This window comes from Pongo abelii, chromosome 23, assembly GCF_028885655.2.
Source record: "Pongo abelii isolate AG06213 chromosome 23, NHGRI_mPonAbe1-v2.0_pri, whole genome shotgun sequence".
NCBI lineage: Eukaryota > Metazoa > Chordata > Mammalia > Primates > Hominidae > Pongo > Pongo abelii.
Window position 1 is genome coordinate 30,851,820 of NC_085929.1, and position 20,096 is coordinate 30,871,915.

General features: G+C 50.2%; 2 pseudogenes; both read left to right on the forward strand.

The window, feature by feature from the left end:
• Window positions 1–10,011: 10,011 nt before the first annotated feature.
• On the forward strand, window positions 10,012–11,811 carry LOC129052584 (small ribosomal subunit protein eS10-like; annotated as a pseudogene).
• A 3,045-nt stretch (window positions 11,812–14,856) lies between these two features.
• Window positions 14,857–19,225, forward strand: LOC112131930 (putative POM121-like protein 1-like; annotated as a pseudogene).
• The last annotated feature ends 871 nt before the right edge of the window (window positions 19,226–20,096 follow it).

The window sequence follows — 20,096 nt, forward strand, 5'->3', positions numbered from 1 at the left end:
CACCACGCCCAGCCAATTTTTGTACTGTTAGTAGAGACAGAGTTTTGCTATGTTGGCCAGGCTGGTCTCAAACTCCTGACCTCATGATCCACCCACCTCGGCCTCCCAAAGTGCTGGGATTACAGGGGTGAGCCACCGCACCTGGCTCATTTTTTCTTTTTTTTCTTTTTTTCTCTCAAAATGGAGTTTCGCTCTTGTTGCCCAGGCTGGAGTGCAGTGGTGCAATTTTCACTCACTGCAACCTCCGCCTCCCAGGTTCAAGCGATTCTCATGCCTTAGCCTCCCGAGCAGCTGGGATTACAGGCACTAGCCACCACGCCCGCCTAATTTATGTATTTTTAGTAGCGACAAGGTTTCAGCATGTTGGCCAGGCTGGTCTTGAACTCCTGACCTCAGGTGATCTGCCTGCCTCGGCCTCCCAAAGTGCTGGGATTACAGGTGTGAGCCACTGCGCTGGGCCTACAGCTCATTTCTTACCACATAAAGCTTTGCACCTCTCCACAAAACTGCCATCAGGGATGTCCCCAGAAACCATTCATCCCAGGTGCCACGCAGAGAAGAGTTTCTTGTTCTCCTTTTCCCTTTACCTCTTCCCTCTCACCTCATCATGTTCATTCATTCATCCCTTTTCCATTCTCACTTTTAAGCCTTAACCTTTCAAAAGCCTGTCTTCCCCTATAAGTAATGTATTTTAACTCCCGCTATCACCATATCCTTCTCCAACCCACCAAACTGCCATCCTGAGTTTACGATAAGTCCATAAACTAAGAAGAAATGGGAAACATTCATTGCTAACTTGGCAGCCCCTCATCCATTCTATGTGAGAGCACAGATCTTATTGCCTTTGAAGACCCTTTTCTTGTTTCTTTGTTTTTGTTTTTTTTTTGAGAAGCAGTCTCACTCTGTCGCCCAGGCTGGAGTGCAGTGGCGCAATCTCGGCTCACTGCAAGCTCCAACTCCCAGGTTCACACCATTCTCCTGCCTCAGCCTCCTGAGCAGCTGGGACTACAGGCACCTGCCACCACACCCAGCTAATTTTTTTTGTATTTTCAGTAGAGACAGGGTTTCACTGTGTTAGCCAGGATGGTCTTAATCTCCTGACCTCATGATCCGCCCGCCTCAGCCTCCCAAAGTGCTGGGATTACAGGCGTGAGCCACCGTGCCCAGCTCCTTTTTTTTTTTTTAAAGACAGGTCTCACTCTGTTGCCCAGGCTCAAGTGCAGTGGTGTAATCATAGCTCACTGCAGCCTCCAACTCCTGTGTTCAGGCTATCCGCCTGCCTCAGACTCCCAAGCAGCTAGGACTACAGGCACACACCACCACACCTAGCTAATCTGTTTAGTTTTTGTAGAGATGGGTGTCCTGCTACGCTGAACAGGCTGGTCTCGAACTCCTGGCCTCAAGTGATCCTCCCACCTTGGCCTCCCAAAGTGCTGGGATTACAGGCATGAGCCACCGTGCCTGGTCGGAAGACTTTTAAATGCTGCCATATTCAAGACACGTTGAAACTCACCAGTATTCGATGAGCCTGCTTTTCGCAAATGAGTAATATAAAACAGACTGAAATACCTTAAGCTTCTCAGGCTTTGTACCCTCCTTTGGAATAGAGTGTATCCCAAAAGCACATTCATAATGAGGTCCAGTTTTTCCTTCCTCCTTGGCTATGAAATAGACAAGAAAAAGGCAAGCTAGCCATTTCCATCTCACTATAGCAGACTCTCCTGTTTGCTTTTTGACCGTATTTGGGAAGCGGGGGCCTGACTGCTTTCCTACTTCCTAAGCACAACTTACTTTTCCTAGGAAATCCTCAACGCAACCTACATGGATTAAACCAGCTCCTTGCTTTGTTTCCAATATTCTTACAACCAAAGTGTCCAGAATGGGCAAGGCAACCTGAAAAAATGAGGACGGGTACATTATCCCATGAGCCAAACTGCCGCTTACACTGGTTAGTCACGAAATCGGCAAAGTTCCAGATGAGCTCTCCAACCACGTATTTTCTGCGTTTTTGATCCAGACCCAGATGGTACTGCTCTAGCAGACTTTTCTGGTAGTCTTCACTGAACATCAGAGGTGGATCCTGGGATTCAAGGCAAAGAGAATTTAAGAGTCAGAACTGGCAGAATTGTAAATGTTAGATAAAAAATAAAGATCCACTTGATGGTGACCAAAATATCTATCCTCGCAGGGGGTTATAGTGACTGCAGGACTCACTGATGCTAGGGTAAAGACAGCCAGGGAATGACATAACCCAGAATTAAAAAGGAGGTTTAAAAAAACAACATATTAATTAGTAACTGCTTTATTTATAAATGTAATCTGATATTCAATTTTTCTTACTTTTCCGTCTCTATCTGCTGGTACAGTCTTAAGGCTAAACTACGTTAGAAGTAAAAATATGACTTTGGGCCAGGCGCACTGGCTCATGCCTGTCATCCCAGCACTTTGGGAAACTGAAGTGGGAGGACTGCTTGAGCCTAGGAGTTCAAGACCAGCCTGGGAAACATAGCAAGACCCCATCTCTACAAAAAGTACAAAAATTAGCCAAGCATGGTGGAACACACCTGTGCTCCCAGCTACTTGGGAGGCTGAGGTGGGAGGACTGCTTGAGCCCTGGAGGTCGAAGCTGCAGTGAGCTGTGTTTGCACCACAGCACTCCAGCTTGGGTGACAGAGTGAGACCCTATCTTAAATAAATAAATAAATGTATGTATGTAAAATTAAATTAAACCAGGCTGCGCATGGCAGCTCAGGTCTGTAATCCCAGCACTTTGGGAGGTTGAGGCAGGAGGATCACTTGAGCCCAGGAGTTGAAGACCACCCTAGACAACCAGTGAGACCCAGTCTCTACAAAAAGTCTAAATATTAGCCACGTGTGGTGGCGCATGCCTGTGGTTCCAGCTACTTGCGGGGCTGAGGAGGGAGGATGGTTTGAGCCCAGGAGGTTGAGCAGTGAGCTGTGATTACACCACTGCACTCCAGCCTGGGCAACAGAGTGAGGCTGTCTCAAAAAAAATTTTTTTTTAATTAAACTAAATACATTAAGTTATCCTAGTCATATGTCAAGACCTCAATAGCCACATGTTCCCAAAACCTGTGGATAAAACCTAATTCCCAAAACCTGTGGATATTACCTTATACAACACAAGAGTGACTAATACCTTAAGTGGAAAAGTATGTTAAAGATTTTTTTTTTTTTTTTGAGACAGAGTCTCACTCTGTTGCCCAGGCTGGAGTGCAATGGCATGGTCTCAGCTCACTGCAACCTCTGCCTCCCAGGTTCCAGTGATTCTTGTGCCTCAGTCTCCTGAGACTACAGGCGTTCGCCACCCTGCCCATCTAATTTTTTTGTACTTTTAGTAGGGACAAGGTTTCACCGTGTTGTTCAGGCTGGCCTTGAATTCCTGGCCTCAAGTGATCTGCCTGCCTTGGCCTCCCAAAGTGCTGGGATCACAGGTGTGAGCCACCATGCCTGGCCTTATTTGCATTTTTTTTTTTTTTTTTTTTTTTTTTTTTGAGAGGGAGTCTTGCTCTATCACCCAGGCTGGAGTGTGTGGCGCGATCTTGGCTCACTGCAATCTCCACCTTCCAGGTTGAAGCGATTCTCCTGCCTCAGCCTCCTGAATAGCTAGGACTACAGGCATGCGCCACCATGCCCGGCTAATTTTTGTATTTTTAGTAGAGATGGTGTTTTACTGTGTTGGCCAGGCCGGTCTCCAACTCCTGACCTCAAGTGATCCACCCTCCTTAGCCTCCCAAAGTGCTGGGATTACAGGCATGAGCCACTGCACCCGGCCTAAAGTATGTTAAAGATTTTGAGAGGAGGAGATGATCCTGGATTATCTAGATGTGCCCTGAATGTGATCACAGTGTCCTTGTAAGACTGACACACAGAGGAGAGGACACACAGAGCAGAGGAGAAACCAGTATGACTATGGAGACAGAGACTGGTGTGAGGCAGCCACAAGCCAAGGAATGCTGGCAGCCACTGGAAGTGGGAAGAGGCTGTGAAAATTGTCAAAATACAGCTGCGGCCAGGCACAGTGGCTCACACCTGTAGTCCCAGCACTTTGGGAGGCCGAGGTGGGTGGATTACCTGAGGTCAGGAGTTCGAGACCAGCCTGACTAACATGGTGAAACCCCATCTCTACAAAAATACAAAAGTTATCCGGGCATGATGGCGGGTGCCTGTAATCCCAGCTACTAGGGAGGCTGAGGCAGGAGAATTGCTTGAACCCAGGAGGTGGAGGTTGCAGTGAGCCGAGATTCCACCACTGCACTCCAGCCTGTGCAACAGAGCAAGACTCCATCTCAAAACAAAACAAAAAAACAAAAAACAACTCTGAAAAATAGAGCCAGGAAAAGGCCATGAAGAGAGGACTCTCGTGCACAAGTGCCCCATTCTCGGCTGGGTGCAGTGGCTCATGCCTGTAATCCCAGCACTTTGGGAGGCTGAGGTGAGAGGATTGACGTGAGAGGACTGCTTCAGTCCAGGAGGCTGAGGCTACAGTGAGCCTTGACAGTGCCACTGCACTCCAGCCCAGGTGATAGAGCAAGACCCTGCCTCAAAAAAAACAACTCACATTACACAAAGGCCATCACAACCTTACACAAAAAATACTTCTGCAAAGACATCTGCCCAGGAGTGGCCTGTCCAGCCTCAGACTAGTGTCACCCTTATCACTGATCCTAGTAGGATGATTATTTCAAAACAGTTATATACCAAAGCTAAGCTATGAGGAAGCAAACACATAAGAATGATATAATGGGCCAGGCACGGTGGCTCATGCCTGTAATCCCAGCACTTTGGGAGGCTGAGGTGGGTGGATCACCTAAGGTCAGGAGTTTGAGACCAGTCTGGAGAACATGGTGAAACCCATCTCTACTAATAACACAAAAATCAGCCGGGCATGGTGGCACACGTGGGTAGTCCCAGCTACTCGGGAGGCTGAGGCAGGAGAACCTCTTGAACCGGGAAGTGGAGGTTGCAGTGAGCCAAGACTGCAGCATTGCACTCCACTCCAGCCTGAATGACAAGAGCAAAACTCCATCTCAAAAAAAAAAAAAAAAAAAAAAAAAAAAAAAGGGTCCGGAGCCAAGATGGCTGAATAGGAACAGCTCCAGTCTACAGCTCCCAGCATGAGCGACGCAGAAGATGGTGATTTCTGCATTTCCAACTGAGGTACCAGGTTCATCTCACTGAGGAGTGCCGGACAGAGGGTGCAGGACAGTGGGTGCAGTGCACCGTGTGTGAGCTGAAGCAGGGCGAGGCATCGCCTCACCCGGGAAGTGCAAGGGGTCAGGGAATTCCCTTTCCTAGTCAAAGAAAGGGGTGACAGACAGCACCTGGAAAATCGGGTCACTCCCACCCTAATACTGTGCTTTTCCAACGGGCTTAACAAATGGCACACCAGGAGATTATATCCCACACCTGGCTCGGAGGGTCCTATGCCCACGGAGCCTCGCTCACTGCTAGCACAGCAGTCTGAGATCAAACTGCAAGGTGGCAGTGAGGCTGGGGGAGGGGCGCCCACCATTGCAGAGGCTTGAGTAGGTAAACAAAGCAGCTGGGAAGCTCTACCTGGGTGAGGCCCACCACAGCTCAAGGAGGCCTGCCTGCCTCTGTAGGCTCCACCTCTGGGGGCAGGGCACAGACAAACAAAAGGCAGGAGTAACCTCTGCAGACTTAAATGTCCCTGTCTGACAGCTTTGAAGAGAGTAGTGGTTCTCCCAGCACGCAGCTTGAGATCTGAGAACCGGCAGACTGCCTCCTCAAGTGGGTCCATGACCCCCGAGTAGCCTAACTGGGAGGCAGCCCCCAGTAGGGGCAGACTGACACCTCACACAGCCGGGTACTCCTCTGAGACAAAACTTCCAGCAGAATCATCAGGCAGCAGCATTTGCGGTTCACCAATATCCGCTGTTCTGCAGCGACTGCTGCTGATACCCAGGCAAACAGGGTCTGGAGCGGACCTCCAGCAAACTCCAACAGACCTGCAGCTGAGGGTCCTGACTGTTAGAAGGAAAACTAGCAAACAGAAAGGACATCCTCACCCTCCTGAGTAGCTGGGATTACAGGAGCGTGCTTTTTGTATTTTTAGTAGAGACAGGATGTCACCATGTTGGTCAGACTGGTCTTGAACTCCTGACTTCAGGTGATCCGCCCGCCCTGGCCTCCCAAAGTGCTGGGATTACAGGCATGAGGCACCGCGCCTGGCCTGGTTTTTAATTACGAAGAAAAAATTACTATAGTCCCTTTGGTATCACCCACATTGGCAAAATTGCAGTCCCCCTCCACTCCCTGAAGCCACCAGAAATGACTGCTGTTGTCTACAAAGCCTACAGCTCCGATTTCATCTCAAGATGTGTCCTACTGGGTGACAGCAAATGTCATTTTTTAAAGGCTTGTATCTGTTATAACCTTGGGAAATATTATCAATGGCTTAAGAGGCTCTTTTGACAAAAGAAAACACTGTTCCCTGAAATCACCTGGGCTGTATTCACGGGAATCTTTTCCTCGCCCTTCGGGTACTTCGGACAAATGATCAAGGACATCAACAAATCACTGTTCCCTGCATTTGAATGATCACAGAATTTTTGCGTGTTCTGTAAATGGGCTAAAACTACTGGAAACTGATTTCTTTTCATCATCTCCAGGGCAGCTTGCCCAACGTGCCGTGATTATGATGTCTTAGACTTAACTACTTAAGGTAACATAATTACCAAATTCCTGGAAACGCAAAACGTCCTCAGACAGGTACCGGATTATTCACATCCAACCTGATGCAATTAACCACGTCTCAAGAAGAAAGGACGTTCCGTCGGCCTCGGCCGCCGGCCACAGCAGAAGCAGCACCTGCAGCAGGCCCGGGGTCAGCCGCCTGTGGCCCCTGCTCCTCCGCGCTGCGCCCTCGGGGCCACCGAACAACGCTGTCCCCGCCCCAGGCAACGGACCCGGACGATGGGGCGGTAGCCCCAGCCTCTACCGGAGCGCGGGAAAGGCAAGCACGAGGGTCGCACCCGGCCTGTCTGCACACAGACAAGCCGCAAGCGGGATCCCAAAACCAGCTGAACCCCAACAACAACGGACGAAGGCCCGTGGGTCTCGGCGGCGAAGCCTGCGGGTTGTCCCAGGAGCCCCGAAGCCCAGAACGAGGACGGCGCGGGAAGGGAAAGGCGCAGGCGCGGGACACACTGGAGGGGCCCAGGAGCAGGGACGGCACAGGCGCCGGGCCTGCCGGGGTCTGCGGGGATGCCCGGGCGCGGCGCGCGGGCGGCGCTGAGGCGATAAACCAACCCGCCAGCGAACACTGCGGGAACCCGGCGGTGGCTCTTACCGCGCGGCACCGCATCGCTCCCTCGCAATCTCCTGGTTTGAGCTGGGCAGTAAGCTCACCCGGTGGCTCAGCCGAGACCCGTTGAGTCCGGCCTCAGGAAGCAGCCAACCCCGCAGCGCTGCTTGCCGGGCCCGCCCTGCCTCCCTGGCGGCCCCCGCCCTTGGCCAGCCCCTTCGCGCCCAGCAGGGCTGCGGCCGTCTGCGCAGGCGCCGTGGAGGCCCCGCCTATATTCCTTCACTGCGCAGGCGCCGCTGTCCCCCCCCAACCCCCACCCCCTCCCCTTCCCCCATCTCCAGCTCGCGTCCGTCTGGGCACTGGGTCGCGCAGGCGCCGTGCCACTTGGCCGGTCAAGAAAAAAGTAGCCGGCCAGCCGGTGCGCATGCGTTAGGCCTTGGGCTGGAGCCTGGCAAGGCGGGTCCATTCAGAGGCCCCACTGGGCCCAGCGGAATGATGCTCAGAGTCCGCTAGTCCCAAAGGTTCTCCTCAGCGTGTTTACCGTGTGCCAAGGACTGTGCTCTGCATGAGCCAGACAGTGGTGAGGAAAACACAAAGCCCTGTCCTCCTGGCACTCCCGGTGCATAAGGGAACAGACAAAAAAATAGGCGAGCAACATACATATATGTATATGCATATACACACATATACACACGTACGTATATGCATATACACACATACACACGTACGTATATGCATATACACACATACGCACGTACGTATATGCATATACACACATACGCACGTACGTATATGCATATGCACACATACGCACGTACGTATATGCATATGCACACATACGCACGTACGTATATGCGTATGCACACATACGCACGTACGTATATGCGTATGCACACATACGCACGTACGTATATGCGTATGCACACATACGCACGTACGTATATGCGTATGCACACATACGCACGTACGTATATGCGTATGCACACATACGCACGTACGTATATGCGTATGCACACATACGCACGTACGTATATGCGTATGCACACATACGCACGTACGTATATGCGTATGCACACATACGCACGTACGTATATGCGTATGCACACATACGCACGTACGTATATGCGTATGCACATATACGAATATACGTATATGCATATACACACATATACATATATACGTATATGCATATACACACATATACATATATACGTATATGCATATACACACATATACATATATACGTATATGCATATACACACAAATACATATATACGTATATGTATATACACAGATATACATATATAAGTATATACACAGATATACATATATGTATATACACACATATATGTATATGTATATGCACACATATACATATATGTATATATACACACAAATACATATATATGCATATGTATATACACACATACATATATGTATCTGTATACACACACGTATACATATATGTATATGTATATACACACGTATACATATATGTATATGTATATACACACATATGTATATGTATGTACACATATATACATGTATGTATATACACGTGTACACACACGTGTGTGTATACACGTATATACACATATGTGTGTATACACATACATATGTGTATATACATATATACATATGTACACATATACATATGTATATATACATATGTACACATATACATATGTGTATATACATATATACATATGTACACATATACATATGTGTATATACATATATACATATGTACACATATACATATGTGTATATACATATATACATATGTACACATATACATATGTGTATATACACATATACATATGTATGTACACATATACATATGTGTATATACACATAAACATATGTATGTACACATACATATGTGTATATACACATATACATATGTATATACACATATACATATGTATATACACATATACATATGTATATACACATATACACATATGTATATACACATATACACATGTGTATATACACATATACACATGTGTATATACACATATACATATGTGTATATACACATATATACACCTATGTATATGTATATACACATATATACACCTATGTATATGTATATACACATATGTATATGTATATACACATATATACACATATGTATACGTATATACATATATACATATATACACATATGTATACGTATATACATATATACACATATGTATACGTATATACATATATACACATATGTATACGTATATACATATATACACATATGTATACGTATATACATATATACACATATGTATACGTATATACATATATACACATATGTATACGTATATACACACATATATACACATATGTGTATGTATATACATACACATATATACACATATGTGTATGTGTATACACACACATATACATATATGTATATGTATGCACACGTATGTACGTATACGTATATGTATACACACGTATATACATATACGTATATGTATATGTATATACACACCTATATACACATATGTAGATGTATATACACACCTATGTACACATATGTAGATGTAGATACACACCTATGTACACATATGTAGATGTATATACACACCTATGTACACATATGTAGATGTATATACACACCTATGTACACATATGTAGATGTATATACACACCTATGTACACATATGTAGATGTATATACACACCTATGTACACATATGTAGATGTATATACATATATACATATGTGTGTATATAGATATCTGTGTGTGTATATATGTATATATATAAAATATTAAAGAAATTCTGGTGGAGTTCGAGTTCCATCGGCCCCCATCCGGGCCACCCTGCCGCCTTAGTGGCTGCTCCTCCCCAGAATGCTGATGCCCAAGAAAAACCGGATTGCCATTTATGAACTCCGTTTTAAAGAGGAAGTCACAGTGGTCAAGAAGGATGTCCACATGCCTAAGCACCTGGAGCTGGCAGACAAGAATGTGCCGGGCCAGGCGCGGTGGCTTACGCCTGTAATCCCAGCACTTTGGGAGGCCGAGGCGGGCGGATCACGAGGTCAGGAGTTCAAGACCAGCCTGGCCAAGATGGTGAAACCCCGTGTCTACTAAAAATACAAAAATATTAGCCAGGCGCGGTGGCAGACACCTGTAATCCCAGCTAGTCGGGAGGCCAAGGCAGGAGAATTGCTTGAACCCAGGGGGCGGAGGTTGCAGTGAGACGAGATCGCGCCCCTGCACTCCAGTCTGGGTGACAGAGTGAGACTCATCTCAAAAAAAAAAAAAAAAAGAATGTGCCCCGCCTTCATGTCGTGTAGTCCCGAGGCTACTACGTGAAGGAACAGTTTGCCTGGAGACTTTTCCACTGGTACCTTACCAATGAGGGTATCCAGTATCTCCATGATTACCTTCATCTGCCCCTGGAGATTGTGCCTGCCACTCTACGCCACAGCCGTCCAGGGACTGGCAGGCCTCGGTCTAAAGTTCTGGAGGGTGAGCGACCTGCAAGACTCACAAGAGGGGAAGCCGACAGAGATACCTACAGAGGGAGTGCTGTGCCCCCTGGTGCCGACAAGAAAGCCGAGGCTGGGGCTGGGTCAGCAACCGAATTCCAGTTTAGAGGCAGATGTGGTCGTGGACGCCGTCAGCAACCTCAGTAAAATTGGAGAGGATTATTTTGCATTAAATGAACTTACAGCCAAAAAGACTTTAAAAAAAAGAAAAAAATTGTATTATGTCACAAATGAACCCGTTGCAATGATCATACAGGTTTTTTCCTTTGATAGTTTGTACTACTTTAATAGTTTTTTCTTTTATTACATCATCTTAGTCTCCTAGGAAAACCCCAACTTGGTCATGATACATATTTAATCCATTGCTGGATTATTTGCTAATATTTTATTTAGCATTTTTGCATATATGTCCATAAGAAGTTAGTCTATACTTTTGCCTCCTTGTACTATTTATGTCTGGTTTGGTTTTAAGCCTATACTAAATTCACAGTGAGTTGGGGAGAATTCCATTTGCTTCTTTTTCTGGAAGATTATGTAGGCTGGGGTCGTGTGTGGTGCCTTATGTCTGTAATCCCAGCACTTTAGGAGGCCAAGGTGGGCGAATCATGAGGACAGGGGTTGAGACCACCCTGGCTAACACGGTGAAACCCCGTCTCTACTAAAAATACAAAAAATTAGCTGAGCGTGGTGGCGGGTGCCTGTAGTCTCAGCTACTCGGGAGGCTGAGGCAGCAGAATGGCGTGAACTCGGGAGGCGGAGCTTGCAGTGAGCCGAGATCGCGCCACTGCACTCCAGCCTGGACGACAGAGCGAGACTCCATCACCAAAAAAAAAGATTATGTAGGCCAGGTACTGTGGGTCGTGCTTGTAATCCTAGCACATTGGGAGGCCGAGGCGGGCAGATTACCTGAGGTCAGGAGTACGAGAACACCCTGGCTAACGTGGTGAAATCCCGTCTCTACTAAAAATACAAAAAATTAGCCAGGCACACCTGTAATCCTAGCTACTGTGGAGGCTGAGGCAGGAGAACTGCTTGAACCTGGGAGGCGGAGGTTGCGGTGAGCAGAGATCACACCACTGCGCTCCAGTCTGGGCTACAGAGGGAGACTTCCTCTCAAAAATAAATAAATAAATAAATTATATTTAAAAAATTCTGTAGAAGATAAAGACTTTCTGATCTTTTTAATGTTTCCTGGACTTATCTATAAAATCATCTGGGCCAGATGCATGGGCCATCTGGGCCATTTTCTTTGGTTTTGTTTTTTGTGAGATTTTTGACGGGATGGGATACAGATTTTAAAATAAACATTCAATTCCTTTAACGGTTCTAGATCTAGACAAACTTTTCTCTTTCTTCCTACTTCGTTTTTATGAAGTTATATTTTTCTTTTGAGACGAAATTTCTGTTGCCCAGGCTAGACTGCAGTCACCCCATCTCGGCTCACCGCAATCTCCGCCTCCCAGGTTCAAGTGATTCTCCCGCCTCAGGCTCCCGAGCAGCTGGGTTTACAGGCGTGTGCCACCACACCCAGCTAATTTTCGTATTTTTAGTAGAGTTGGGGTTTTACTATATTGGCCAGGCTGGTCTCGAACTCCTGACGTCAGGTGATTTGCCAACCTCGGCCTCCCAAAGTGCTGGGATTATAGGCGATAGCCACCCCACCTGGCCTGAGTTATATTTTTCTATAAAACTGTTTTGATATTTTAAAAAATCACTGGCATAACATGGTTTATGTAGTGTCCTTGTGATTTTTGTCTTAATATTGTGTATTTATTTATTTATTGAGATTGAGTCTCACTCTGTCGCCCAGGCTGGAGTACAGTGGCCTGATCTTGGCTCACTGTGACCTCCACATCCCGGGTTCAAGCGATTCTCATGCCTCAGCCTCCCCAATAGCTGGGATTACAGGCACCTGCCACCACACCCAGCTAATTTTTGTTTTGTTTTGTTTTGAGACGGAGTTCCACTCTTGTTGCCCAGCTTGGAGTACAATGGCGCAATCTCAGCTCAGCACAACTTCCAACTCCTGGGTTCAAGCAATTCTCCTGCCTCAGCCTCCTGAGTGGCTGGGATTACAGGCATGCACCACTAGGCCAGGCTGATTTTGTATTTTTAGTAGAGATGGGGTTTCTCCATGTTGGTCACGCTGGTCTCGAACTCCCGACCTCAGGTGATCCACCTGCCTCAGCCTCCCAAAGTGCTGGGATTACAGAGGTGAGCCACCACACCTGGCCATTTTTGTATTTGTAGTAGAGACGGAGTTTCTACTAAACTCCGTCTTGACGTTAGGAGTCCGAGGCCAGCCTGTGCAAGATGGCGAAACCCTGTCTGTATTAAAAACACAAAAATTAGCCAGACCTGGTGGCTCATGCCTGAAATCCCAGCTACTAAGGAGGCTGAGGCAGGAGAATCACTTGAACCCAGGAGGCGGAGGTTGCAGTGAGCTGAGATCGTGCCATTGCACTCCAGCCTGGGGGAGAAGAGGGAAACTCTGTCTCAAAAAAAGAAAAAAAGATGAAAAACTTGGAAAAATATGGAAGAAACCAAATGGATTTCTAGTTCCTAAGCAAATTGAAGACACAGTCATAAAAGTGCATTAAATTAATAACCCTCTTTTTTAAAATTTGTTTTAAGACAGAGTCTCACTCTGTTGCCCAGTCTGGAGTGCAGTGGTGCCATCTCGGCCCACCACAACCGCCGCCTCCTGGGTTCAAGTGATTCTCCTGCCTCGGCCACACGAGTAGCTGGGACTACAGGCGTGAGCCACCATATCTGGCTAATTTTTGTATTTTTAGTACAGACAGGATTTCACTATGTTGGCCAGGCTGGTCTCCAGCTCCTGATCTCGTGATTCGCCTGCCCCGACCTCCCAAAGTGCTGGGATGCGTGAGCCCCCACGCCTGGCCACTACTTTTCCTTTTCTTTGTGTGTGTGTGGTTTTTTTTGGTGTGTGTGTGTGTGAGATGGAGTTTCGCTCTTGTTGCCCAGGCTAGAGTGCAATGGTGCGATCTCAGTTCACTACAACCCCTGCCTCAGCAGGAGAGCAGAAATCTTCAGCGATCCACTGGCGGATCTGCAGCCATTGTGGGCTCCTGGTCTTCCCATGACTTTTGTGTGGGTGCCTATCCTTCCAGTACCTATCCCGCGAGCGTCCCCCAGCCTCCCGCCATTGCCAGCAGGTGCTGTGATCGCGCCATTGCACTCCAGCCTGGGGGACAAGAGCGAAACTCCATCTCAAAATTAAAAGAAAAGGATGAAAATTTTGGAAATATATGGAAGAAACCAAATGGATTTCTAGCTCAACTAAATCGTAATTATTCAGTGTCTATTTTTCGCAAGAAACCATATATTTCATGTCCACAATCAGGGCCACAGTCCCAGCTCACTTGTGGGTGTTTCCTAAGCAAATTGAAGAACACGGGCATAAAAGTGCATTAAATTAATAAATCTTTTCTCTCTGTCTCTCTCTCTCTTTCTCTCTCTTCTTGAGATGGAGGTTCGCACTGTCACCCCAGCTGGAGTGCAGTGGCGAGATCTCGGGTCACTGCAAGCTTCACCTCCCAAGTTCACGCCATTCTCCTGCCTCAGCCTCCGGAGTAGCTGGGACTACAGGCGCCCGCCACCACACCCGGCTAATTTTTTGTAGTTTTAGTAGAGACGGGGTTTTGCTATGTTGGCCAGGCTGGTCTCCAACCCCTGATCTCCTGATCCGTCCGCCCCGACCTCCCAAAGTGCTAGGATTATAGGCATAAGCCACCACGCCCGGCCGCTTTTTTTTCTTTTTCTTTTTTTTTTATTTTGAGACGGAGTTTTCGTCTTCTTGCCCTGGCTGGAGTGCAATGGTGCGATCTCAGCTCACTGCAATCTCCACCTCTGCGGGAGAGCAGGAATCTTCAGTGATCCACGGGCAGATCTGCAGCCATTGTGGGCACCTGTTCTTCCCGCGACCTTTGTGCCCGGGTCTCAGCACGTGCTGAGATCGCGCCATTGCACTCCAGCCTGGGGGACAAGAGCGAAACTCCATCTCAACGGAACCCTTAAGGTCGTTCCGTCACTGGGGCCATTATGAGCTCACGCACCCACTCCCTCAGGTTTAGAAGGTGCGTTGCCTGGCAACAGAAGGAACTGCTGGCTTAGACTTTGGCTGAGTTGGCAGCTCCACGAGGACGCTCAGAGTCCAGCTCTCCAGCGTTCAAGCATCTGACGGTTCCCCACTCCTCCCAGGAGCGGTTACCTGGGCACTCTGTGCCCCTCATTCCTGTCGGGGCCCAGGCTGAGGACCTGCTAGTAGGGCTCAGTTGCCTGGAGTCCGTTCAGCCCATCCCCCAGTTCACTTTGCTTGTGGGATCTCCCCGTTGCTCCTGCCCCTGGACTGAGTGGCAGGCCATCCTACAAGCACCCGGACACTTGGCATCAGTGGTGTCAAGACAACTCTAAGAAGGTTTTCTGTGATCCTGCAAGACCTGTGTTCCTTCCCGGTGATTCTGCCTTCAATTTGATTGCACAGGTACCACAGCAAGCCAGTGCTGTGTGCGCCGAATTCCAGGGGGTCCTCCAGCTCAGCCACTCCACTGAACACAAGGACTCTCTGTGGGACCCAGGAGCAGGTAGTCACCCCTTTGAGGACCACAACAGCCGGCGGTCCCCAGACTTGTGGCCAGGGAAGATAGTATTGAGCGCTCTCAAGGAGAGTGGGGCAGGGATGCCTGAGCAGGACAAAGACCCTAGAGTCCAAGAGAATCTTGATGATCAGAGAAGGGTCCCCAAGGTCACCGGGGATGCACGGTCTGCATTTCGGCCCCTGCGGGACAACGGAGGACTCTCTCCCTTTGTGCCCAGTCCCGGGACTCTGCAGAGAGACCTCCATGCCCAGAGGTCAGAAGTCAGGTATAACCAGAGATCCCAGACCTCCTGGATGAGCTCGTGCCCCGAACAAAATGCCATCTCGAGCTCCTACAGCTCTACGGGAGGCCTCCCGGGGTGAAAGCGGAGGTGGGGGCCAGCCTCATCCCACTGTCAGTTGACCCTCAGTTCCTCAAAGACAGTGAGTGAGGACAGACCTCAGGCTGTCTCTTTGGGTCACACCCAGTGTGAAAAGATGGCAGATATAGCACCAGGGCAGACACTGGCCCTCAGGAATGGCTCCCCCAGATCCCAGGCCTCTAGGCCCCGTAAACGCAAGCTTCCCCTGCCGCCACACAGGCAAGGGGATCCTCTGATGCTGCCACCTCCCTTAGAGCTGGGGTTCCGGGTCACTGCCAAAGACCTGGACCTGGAGAAGGAGGCGGCATTCCAGCGCATCAACAGTGAACTGCGGGCTGAGGCCAAGGCCATCTCGGACTGTACACTGTCACGGCCTTCCCACACTGTGTCCTCACTTGCAACAGGGGCTTCTGGTGTGCCCGCTCTCTCTAAAGCACCCAGTATGGATGCACAGCAGGAGAGACACAAGTTCCAAGACTGCCTGGGCCCAGTGGCCCCCCTAGCTTCTGCTGCAGAGGTCCCCTCTACAGCTCCTGTGTCTGGGAAGAAGCACAGACCACCAGGCCCCCTGTTGTACTCCTCAGATCCCCATCCTGCCACTTCTTCCCACTCCTGGGACTCAGCCCAGGTCACCTCACTGATTCCTGCCCCCTTCCCAGCTGCAAGCATGGATGCGGGCATCAGAAGAACAAGGCCTGGCACTTCTGCTCCTGCAGCTGCCTCAGCAGCCCCTCCCCCCTCCACATTGAACCCCACGTCGGGGTCACTACTGAATGGAGTGGATGGAGGCCCTTCACATTTCTGGGCCACAGCCACAGCTGCAGCAGGTGCCCAGAGGTCAGCAGTCAGATATAACCAGAGATCCCAGACCTCCTGGACGAGCTCGTGCCCCGAACAAAATGCCATCTCGAGCTCCCAGAGCTCTACGGGAGGCCTCCTGGGGATAAAGCAGAGGAGGGGGCCAGCCTCATCCCACTGCCAGCTGACCTTCAGTTCCTCAAAGACAGTGAGTGAGGACGGACCTCAGACTGTCTCTTCGGGTCACACCCAGTGTGAAAAGACAGCAGATATAGCACCAGGGCAGACACTGGCCCTCAGGAATGGCTCCCCCAGATCCCAGGCCTCTAGGCCCCGTAAACGCAAGCTTCCCCTGCTGCCACACAGGCAAGGGGATCCTCTGATGCTGCCACCTCCCTTAGAGCTGGGGTTCCGGGTCACTGCCAAAGACCTGGACCTGGAGAAGGAGGCGGCATTCCAGCGCATCAACAGTGAACTGCGGGCTGAGGCCAAGGCCATCTCAGACTGTACACCCTCACGGCCTTCCCACATTTTGTCCTCACTTGCAACAGGGACTTCTGGTGTTCCCGCTGTCTCTAAAGCACCCAGTATGGATGCACAGCAGGAGAGACACAAGTCCCAAGACTGCCTGGGCCCATTGGCGCCCCTAGCTTCTGCTGCAGAGGTCCCCTCTACAGCTCCTGTGTCTGGGAAGAAGCCCAGACAACCAGGCCCCCTGTTCTCCTCCTCAGATCCCCTTCCTGCCACCTCTTCCCACTCCCGGGACTCAGCCCAGGTCACCTCGCTGATTCCTGCCCCCTTCCCAGCTGCAAGCATGGATGCGGGCATCAGAAGAACAAGGCCTGGCACTTCTGCTCCTGCAGCTGCCGCAGCAGCCCCTCCCCCCTCCACATTGAACCCCACGTCGGGGTCACTACTGAATGGAGTGGATGGAGGCCCTTCACATTTCTGGGCCGCAGCCACAGCTGCAGCAGGTGCCCAGAGGTCAGAAGTCAGATATAACCAGAGATCCCAGACCTCCTGGATGAGTTCGTGCCCCGAACAAAATGCCATCTCGAGCTCCTACAGCTCTACGGGAGGCCTCCCGGGGCGAAAGCGGAGGTGGGGGCCAACCTCATCCCACTGTCAGTTGACCCTCAGTTCCTCAAAGACAGTGAGTGAGGACAGACCTCAGGCTGTCTCTTCGGGTCACACCCAGTGTGAAAAGATGGCAGATATAGCACCAGCGCAGACACTGGCCCTCAGGAATGGCTCCCCCAGATCCCAGGCCTCTAGGCCCCGTAAACGCAAGCTTCCCCTGCTGCCACACAGGCAAGGGGATCCTCTGATGCTGCCACCTCCCTTAGAGCTGGGGTTCCGGGTCACTGCCGAAGACCTGGACCTGGAGAAGGAGGCGGCATTCCAGCGCATCAACAGTGAAGTGCGGGCTGAGGCCAAGGCCATCTCGTACTGTACACCCTCACGGCCTTCCCACACTGTGTCCTCACTTGCAACAGGGGCTTCTGGTGTGCCCGCTCTCTCTAAAGCACCCAGTATGGATGCACAGCAGGAGAGACACAAGTCCCAAGACTGCCTGGGCCCAGTGGCCCCTCTAGCTTCTGCTGCAGAGGTCCCCTCTACAGCTCCTGTGTCTGGGAAGAAGCCCAGACAACCAGGCCCCCTGTTCTCCTCCTCAGATCCCCTTCCTGCCACCTCTTCCCACTCCCGGGACTCAGCCCAGGTCACCTCACTGATTCCTGCCCCCTTCCCAGCTGCAAGGATGGATGCGGGCATCAGAAGAACAAGGCCTGGCACTTCTGCTCCTGCAGCTGCCTCAGCAGCCCCTCCCCCCTCCACATTGAACCCCACGTCGGGGTCACTACTGAATGGAGTGGATGGAGGCCCTTCACATTTCTGGGCCGCAGCCACAGCTGCAGCAGGTGCCCAGAGGTCAGAAGTCAGATATAACCAGAGATCCCAGACCTCCTGGACGAGCTCGTGCACCAAGCGAAATGCCATCTCGAGTTCCTACAGCTCTACGGGAGGTCTCCCGGGGCTAAAGCGGAGAAGGGGGCCAGCTTCCTCCCAGTGCCAGCTGACCCTCAGTTCCTCAAAGACAGTGAGTGAGGACAGACCTCAGGCTGTCTCTTCGGGTCACACCCAGTGTGAAAAGACGGCAGGTATAGCACCAGGGCAGACACTCGCCCCCAGGAATGGCTCCCCCAGATCCCAGGCCAATAGGCCCCGTAGACGCAAGTTTCCCCTGCTGCCACGCAGGCGAGGGGAGACTTTGATGCTGCCACCTCCTTTGGAGCTGGGGTTCCGGGTCACTGCTGAAGACCTGGACCTGGAGAAAGAGGCGGCATTCCAGCGCATCAACAGTGAACTGCGGGCTGAGGCCAAGGCCATCTCGGACTGTACACCCTCATGGCCTTCCCACACTTTGTCCTCACTTGCAACAGGGGCTTCTGGTGTGCCTGCTGTCTGTAAAGCACCCAGTATGGATGCACAGCAGGAGAGACACAAGTCCCAAGACCGCCTGGGCCCAGTGGCCCCCCGGGCTTCTGCTGCAGGGGCCCCCTCTACAGCTCCCGTGTTTGGCACGGAGCACAGACCACCAGGCCCCCTCACATTCTCCTCCTCAGATCACCCTCCTACCACCTTTTCCTACTAATGGTACTTCTGGTACTCAGCCCAGGTCATGTGGCAGATTCCTGCCCCCTTCCCAGCTGCAAGCATCGACAGAAGCATGAGAAGCCCACAGCCTGGCACTTCTGGAGCCAGTTCTAGCCCTACAGCTGCACCCACGGTAATTCGGAGTAGAGTCGGATCCACGTCTGCATTCCGTCAGAAGAAAATCTTTTAAGAGAAAGGACCAAAGGAAATAGGGCATGAGGGGGCCTGAACACCCAGGGGGCCCCCCAAGGCAGAGCACTTCCATGGTGACCATGGGACCTGGCATGGGGAGCAACTCTGTTGGGTGGCACCTCTGTCTTTACTTTCCATCACATCCCTGGGGGACCATTTAAACCGATGCCTGCAATTGCAAGTCGGGGATCCAGTGCCACTGCAAACAAGGCAGGCTTCACTTGCAAGTCTGGGCCGGCCTCTGACCCTAGCAACTCCACTTCTCGCGTGGGCACAGCAAGGAGGAACCTGGCTTCTAAGGCTCCCTCATGCGCTGTCAGGAGTTCTGCTGGACACAAGTCCAATGCGCCATCCTCCAGCTCATCCTTCTCCACGTCGGGCTTTTGAGCCCATCATAAATTCCTAGAGTGAGGTCCAGAAGAGTTGTGTCTATGTTTCCTTCCAATATTTTTGTAGTTTCGTATCTTAACATTCACATTTCCGTCTTGAATCTATCTCGAGGTGATTTTTCTATATGCTGAGAGATAAGGGTCCAGTTTCATTCTTCTGCATGTGGCTATCCAACCCTCCCAGTACCATTCATTGAAGAGGGTGTCCTTTCCCCAGTGTGTGTTTCTGTCGGCTCTGTCAAAGACCAATTGGCTGTGAATATGTGTCTGTCTTTCTGGGTTCTCTCA